The 7,585-nt window shown below is 37.5% G+C and overlaps 1 long non-coding RNA gene across 1 annotated transcript; it reads right to left on the minus strand.

Annotated features, from left to right (window-relative positions):
* Positions 1-300: 300 nt before the first annotated feature.
* On the minus strand, positions 301-6,819 carry LOC121393707. The gene is made up of 3 exons (XR_005961277.1): positions 6,095-6,819; positions 1,934-2,049; positions 301-1,718 (listed from the first exon to the last, which is right to left on the minus strand). It is a non-coding gene; the product is annotated as an uncharacterized LOC121393707 (long non-coding RNA).
* Positions 6,820-7,585: the final 766 nt, after the last annotated feature.

Below are 7,585 nucleotides of genomic sequence, written 5' to 3' on the forward strand. Positions count from 1 at the left end.
CTTTATATGTTCTTATTATCACTTATGTTGAAGCTGTAAGAGGAAGCTTGTGAATCTGTTCATATTATCTGTTACATATCTTTCTGATGTCTACCAAAAGCAAAGAAACAACACAAACTGTTTTGCCACCTACCAGAAGATCTGTTGCTGATGAAGTGACCACTTGACTGACCTAACTGACTAAAATGTTTTTGAAATTTCCACATAGAAATGTCACTACAGTGATTTCATATTTCTGTGACTAAGCTGCTTACATGGCTTTAGGCATCAACTAATCTCAGCAATATCCATAGTCAACAATAGAAGCAGAAAAGCTCAGGGTTTTAGTCACTCCATAGAATAATCCAAGGTCAGTTAACCTATTGGCAATAGTTGATTTGTACACTGTACTTACAAACAGCATTTTGTACTTCATTGGAATGTCCATAAAAGAATAATAACATTGTTGAACAGTATTTGTAACATAGAAGTATAATGTTGTAGTTTTATGATGTCAATATTGAACACATGTGTAAAGCGCTGCAGAAATGTGTTGCACTATAAAAATAACAGATAAATAATGAATCAGGGATGCTCTCAATCTCAGTAAATAATATAGATGAATACAGAAACATATCCAAGCCCTAATTTGTGTATTCAAATGTAACATTTTACAGTTGCAATATCTGTTATCAAAAAATATCACTGTCATTTGGCTAGAGTATTAAAGTCATATATTTTTAAAGGTTAGAATACAGATTCAATACAGGTGGTAACATTTACAGATCATTTGTACATATAGACAAAACAGAGATGGTGTTATGCATTTTCTCTAACATACAATACTCTACTGCAGGATGAATTATCTGGCTACATTATAATTTATATTATCAGTACAATTGTTCTTGTTGACTGAAATTGTATCTTCTACTTTAAAGTTACAAATCTTTCTGTATTTTGTTTTTAAATCTGCATTTGACAAAACTGATCAGGATAGACCTAAACATATTATATTGTGCTAAATATCTTTATAATAAACCTTTTCTTTAGGCATTTAGAGGCTTTGTCTGTAAGATAGTTATATGTTTCTGTTAGATAATCTAACTGCCATATTTAACCAGATGCAGAAGAGGACAAAGGCCGCAGAAACACCTATTGGACACATATTCCAAGACAAAAAAAAATATTGGTGCTGTTATCGTGATCAAAAATGTTAAATTGTTTGGTCAAATTGTTTAGATGCTGCAAATGAAGTAAACCAAACTACAGTATAGCCTAATATCTCAAAGGTAATTAACTTTTAATTATGTGAATTAACAGTGCCTGACAAATTATCATTCAACTCTGAAATTAAATTCTTTCATGCCATTAGATTGGTTTGTTGAGTTCAAGTAGGGAGAAAGTAGCACTTGATATAGAAATAATGATGCTTTGCTGGGCTTGCCCTTGGTTGAACAACTCTAGTGCATAGATAACAAAGGTTGGAAGGTCATTAACAAAGACCAGTTGAGAGAACATCATTAGTTAAACACATTAATATAATGATGCTATATTCAATAAATATTACATCTTCATATAAAATTAAATTCTGATCAATATACATTTGCAGAATTACAGAAGGGACCAGCTCCTATAGAGTCCATTTTAAGCAAGATATGGAGATCCAAATTACAGGAAAAGGTCTTATCCAGAAAACCGCAGATTCCAAGCATTCTGGGTAATAGATCCCATACCTGTACCTGTAGTAAACATTTTAAAAGGTGTATTTAACATTTCTTGAAAATCTACATTTTCATTTTATGTATATCAGTACATAATCACAGGTACCATAATGAATACAATACCTTACTTTTGGGCCCATTTTTTTATATTTAATTTTCTTCTACTTCATTTCTATACTGACATTATACTAAATGTTAATTCCACCCCCATGAGTATAAGTTTTCATATGTACCTGAGCATTTTCTGAATGCAATCGGCCCCTATGCTCATAAATAAGCAGATGCCATTCATGACAGAGCACATGCACAGCAGAAATAGCAGCTCTTCCATTTTCTCCACCAGATTTTTCTGCCAGCAAGAAAAATATCATTAAGTATACCATTACCCTTAGGGCAATGGCCTGTGCAGTGTTTTGATTTGAGCAGATCCAAATACACTGAAAGAAACATTAAGTTAAGTTGAGACCAGATGTTAAACCAGTACCATTTCCTGATTCAGCATGGGAAAAACTTGCTATTGATATTGTCGGTCCTTTCACAAATGCTCCTATAGGCTGTAGATTTGCTATAACCTTGATAGACTATTACAGTAAATGCACAGAAATTGCATTCGTTTCTCATATAACATCAGCGACAGTAATAACATTTCTGTCACAGTCTTCAGCAGAGAAGGTAATCCAAAGGAGTTAATATCAGACAACGGACCACAGTTTGTCTCATATGAGTTTGAATCCTTTCTGAAAGAGAGGAATATTGTGCATAGGAAATCTTCAGTGTATTACCCACAAGCAAATGGAGAAATCGAGCGATTCAACAGAAGTCTGAAAGAAGCACTACAGACAGCAAATCTTACTGGGAAATCTTGGAAAGTATTAACAACAGAGTTCCTACATAACTACAGAGCAACGTGCCATGCAACAACCCAATCATCTCTAGCTGAATTATTATTTGGCAGACAGATGCGCACTAAGTTACATGTTGCAGACATCAAACTTCCACAAAATACTGTGCCTACAAAATCGTCTACGGCTGACAGTGTCAAACGTCAATAAGCCAAATGCAAGGCTTATACTGACAGAAAACATGGTGCCAAAGAAATACACTTTCAGCCTGGATCTTTAGTCAGAATTAAGAAACCAGGAATACTGAAACAAGGACAATCTACATTTACTACACCACTTGAAGTGAGATGCCAGCGAGGACCATACACATATGAACTTTCTGACAATAGCACAATAGCGTAATATCGGAAATGTTTAATAACTGTTTATGTAGGTGGATAGCAACTACAAACCAATTCAAATATCACAAAGAATTTTATTTTATGTGTATTGTGATGCTTTCATTTAAATTTTTTGAATAAATGGGTCACTTATCTACTTCAGGGTTTTTATCTCTTTGTGGCATCCATAATACCACTCTCAATTGATTTTGCTTTTGGGATAAAATATGATAAGTAACTGGCAGAATGGAAGAAAGTGGAATACAGTTTACAGATATTAACCATGGGCGGATTTTCATTAAGGCTTGGGGAGGCTAAGCCTCCCCAAACCTGTTTGTTCAAAAAAAAATAATAAAACCCTCCAAAAAAATCAAAGCAAAAGAAAAGAAAAGAAAAATCCTTTATTGACTGACCCGTGGTTCTGCTTGTGCCTGTTCAGGGGGGTGGGCAGCTGCCGATACCAAATTTCTACATGTCAGGCTAATTCCAGTGTGCAATGACATCACCATGAGATTTGCCAGAAACTCGCAAGATCTTCAACAGGTGAATTCCACAGCCGTTCTGAGCTCCTTCAACTGTGCTCACAGTTAGGGAGAAATGATTAAACTACTGCAAGGTAATCCCAGATGGATCCACTCTTGGACACCGTCACTGGCTTACAGAATAAAGGACTGAAGAGAAAGGAACTATTCTGGAAGTGCTTTATTAGTTCATACAATATATTTAAAGTTAGCCTGTAAAGAGTCTTTATAATAGAGTCTTGTAAATTGTGCCATGTGGTGTCTTTGCTGCTCTGTGTATTTGTGAGAGTCACAGAGCTACCCTAATACTAGTGTGTTTCTGAGTCCCTAGATTTGTGCTACATTCAGCATTCTTATAGTTGTGTGATAGCACCCCCAATGTTACTGCCCATCAGCACTGAAAATAGAGCAGTGAGAATAGTTAAAGGTGCTGCAAGTTATGATAGTGAAAGAGACAGAGGAGAGGCTGATTGCATATCCAGAGTTAAAAGGCATAGCAGTCCAGTCAGTAAACAATTTAGGGGAATTAGGAGGAGAGCCTTGTGCATTAGAGTGATTGCATTACAAATTATAATAGAGAAACAATATTGTCACTCACTGTCTACTCTCTAGTGCCAGGGTCACATACTATGGATTTGTTAATGGTGCTAACATTCTTATTAGCGGTGATTTATAACATGAATTGGCCCTAAACAATAAACTTAAGGTAAACTGACCCTGGTATCTCATTAGGGCAGTACCCCCTCCCTGTATCCATTTTTAGATTTAAGGAAGTCCTCTTTGGCTGAGGCTACAATGTAAACTTCTGAAGTAGTGCCCAGGCGAGAGCTAACCCAATTACTCTTGAGCAGCTAGGCCAGATTGTGTAAGGGCAGCAGATTCTATAAAACTTGCCTAAGAAGATAATATTAAAGGAATTGTTCAGTGTAAAAATAAAAACTGGCTATATAGATAGGCTGTGCAAAATAAAACATGTTTCTAATATAGTTAGTTAGCCAAAAATGTAATGTATAAAGGCTGGAGTGATTTGATGTATAACATGTTAGTCTGAACACTACTTCCTGCTTTTCAGCTCTCTTGGTTTACACTGACTGGTTACCCTGGCTACCAGGCAGTAACCAATCACAGACTTGAGGGTGGGCCACATGGGTCATATCTGTTGCTTTTGAATCTGAGCTGAATGCTAAGGATCAATTACAAACTCACTGAACAGAAATGTACTATGTGGCCCCCCTTCAAGTCGCTGACTAACTCAGAGTTATAGAGCTGAAAGGCAGGAAGTTGGATTCTGGCTGTTTTATTAGACATCTGTTCACTCCAGCCTTTATATATTACATTTTTGCCTAACTAACTATATTAGAAACATTTTTTATTTTGCACAGCCTATCTATTTACACAGTTTTTATTTTCACACTGAACTGTTCCTTTAAGGATTAGGCCTACTTGTTCTATGATGTTAATACTAATAATAGTGTGCTATACATATTGTTTTCAAAATAGACTGGACTTCATCTATGTGGAGTGACACATTAGCCCAAGTTAGTTACTTAGAAAACGATACCTCCCTAACAATGTAGGTCTCTAAAAATATATTGAATAAAACAGCTTGTGTAAAACCCTGCTTCATGTGAATAAACCATTTTCATAATATACTTTATTAGTAGTATGTGCCATTGGGTAATCATAAATAGAAAATTGCCATTTAAAAAAAATAAGGGCCGCCCTTTGGGATCCTAGGAAGAATAGTGCACACAAACATACCAAACAAACCATACATGTTAGGTCACATGAGCCAATTATCAGACAGTACTGTATTTTGCTTCCACACTTCTTCCTGTTACAGTTAGAGTTGTAGTATTTCTGGTCAGGGGATCTCTGAGGCAGCACACAGACCATCACCAAATGGTGGTCCGAGGCAAGATTTACTTAAATTTATATTCCACTTTGGTAAGATTCTTTAATATGCCACTTAATTCGATATAAACTTTTTGGGGGTATAGTTTTCCTTTAACCATTCAGCCTGAGAGCCCATCAGTTGGTGGCTTTTTAGTCAGCCCGTGTATGGGATAGATTTCAGCCTGTTAATGCTGGAGTGCTTTTTCTTAGACACTGTCACGGACGCCAACATAGACTCACGTGACACAGCATGCAACTGTAAAGGCCCACGCAGTTCCTTGCTAACCTGTGCAGAACTCACACACAGTCACACCCAAACAGTCCCAACATGCCAAAACTTCAAAGCTGCCACCACCGCGCTTAAGGGCCGCAAGCACCCGACTCTTGACACTCTGACACTTACTAGAGGCTTATCCCACTATGCTTTCTAGCTAAGCACTATGACATTCACTCCAGCAGACAGGTTAAGGCAATCAACAGTTCACAAAACTCCCACAGCCGCAGATAAAGGATAAAACATGCACAACGTTCCTTCTAACTAGCAAGAGGGGTTAGCATACATTGGACATACACACTTCTCTTCAGGTCAAAGGTTCATTTAGAGCAGCAAAGACAAACTCTTTTAAATTGTAGATTTAATAGTCCAAAGTGGACAGTGCATAAAATATAAAAAGATCAGATACAATTACAAATAACATACAAGGCAGCAAACAGTTATAAAATAAAAAGGGATAAAAATACAGAAACCTACATACATCACCTACAGAAGGATATTATATGAGTCCTGTTCCGGGGGAACGGAAGAATAACGACATATACCTCCCAAGCAGCTTGGTCCCCAAAGGCATACCTCTTCCCAGTTGTCTGGACCCTTGATATCCAGGTTGGGAAGTGAAAGGTCACGCCCCCATCCAATGAGAGAGGTGAGGGCGGGTCACCAATTTACAACTGGCTATTCTGGATACATAGATCTTTCAACCAGCCTAAACTATTTGTGGTTGTATAGCAAAATTATGAAAATATGAGTACCAGGTAGGAAATTGAATTCTCTTTTCATAGAGACCAAACACCCCAAGACCAACACACATTATTCTGGCATTATCAGAATATCGGGCAACACTGGGAGGGATCATAATAATGTGGGCGTGTTTGGACTCCTCAAGAAGTCCTAGCTATAAGGAAAGTAATGGGTGCTATGATTTATATCTGTATTAGATTGTATTTAAGTTATGAGCATAAAACAATATTACCTTGAAATCTGCTTTGAGACAAGACCACTCCACTATAGCACAGGTATGATAATTGTGTTATCAGTCCCCTAGCCAGACAGTCTGTCCTTATGACATTTAGTGGGTATTTGTGAATTACCCCCTACTGTGAGGTTTCCTCACAATGTGGATTCTAGAAGAAGGCTCATTGAATTGGGAGAAAGTGGAAAACCTAACCCTTTCTATGCTGGAACTTACTGTTCCATCATGACAGACACAAATCCATGTGCTCAGTGATGGACTTTTGGTAATGCAACATAATATGGGACTGAATCAGCTGTTTTTCTGTCAATGGAAAATTGGTGGCAAAGTAACACTTGCATTAGCCTCCCCAAACTAAAATATCACCCTCTGCCAATGATATTAACTTTACAGAGGATACACAAAGATGCAAACTTTACCAGTATTTTTGGGTGGAGTTAGGTCTCTTACAGCAGATGGTATAGTTTAGGGTCCTGGAGCCCTTGTAAAAGTTTGATCTGCAGGGTACAAAGGATTGACCTTCTTTTAGCCATCATCTTTACCACCTTCCAGATGTTGGCTCAACACATAAATAACATTTGCTTTGTGGTGGCATTGCTGCAGCCCAATACTTGTCTCCTGTCAATTTCACTAGGCCACTATCTACATGGGGTTTAAATGTTCTCCATGCATTTCTTCAGGGTTACCTAATATGAAATCTGCACAAACTATGTTGTATCTGCTACAGTTTACAGTGCATAAAATATATAGACAAATACATGTAGCCCACACAAAGTACGCTAGGGATGCCATAGAAAACCAGAAATAGTCAATGGGCACTCAAAGGGCCAGATTCACTAAAGGGCAAAATGGCCGTTGTTATTGACAATTTGCCAGAAATCTCATCCGCAGGGACATTGTCAATTCACAGGCGTAGACAACAATTCACTAGCGAAAGAGACCATCGCTCACGTTCGTTCGCACCCTAATAAATTTGAGCCTAGCGAAGTGGCGCAA

This window comes from Xenopus laevis, chromosome 5L (genome assembly GCF_017654675.1).
Source record: "Xenopus laevis strain J_2021 chromosome 5L, Xenopus_laevis_v10.1, whole genome shotgun sequence".
Classification (NCBI taxonomy): Eukaryota; Metazoa; Chordata; class Amphibia; order Anura; family Pipidae; genus Xenopus; species Xenopus laevis.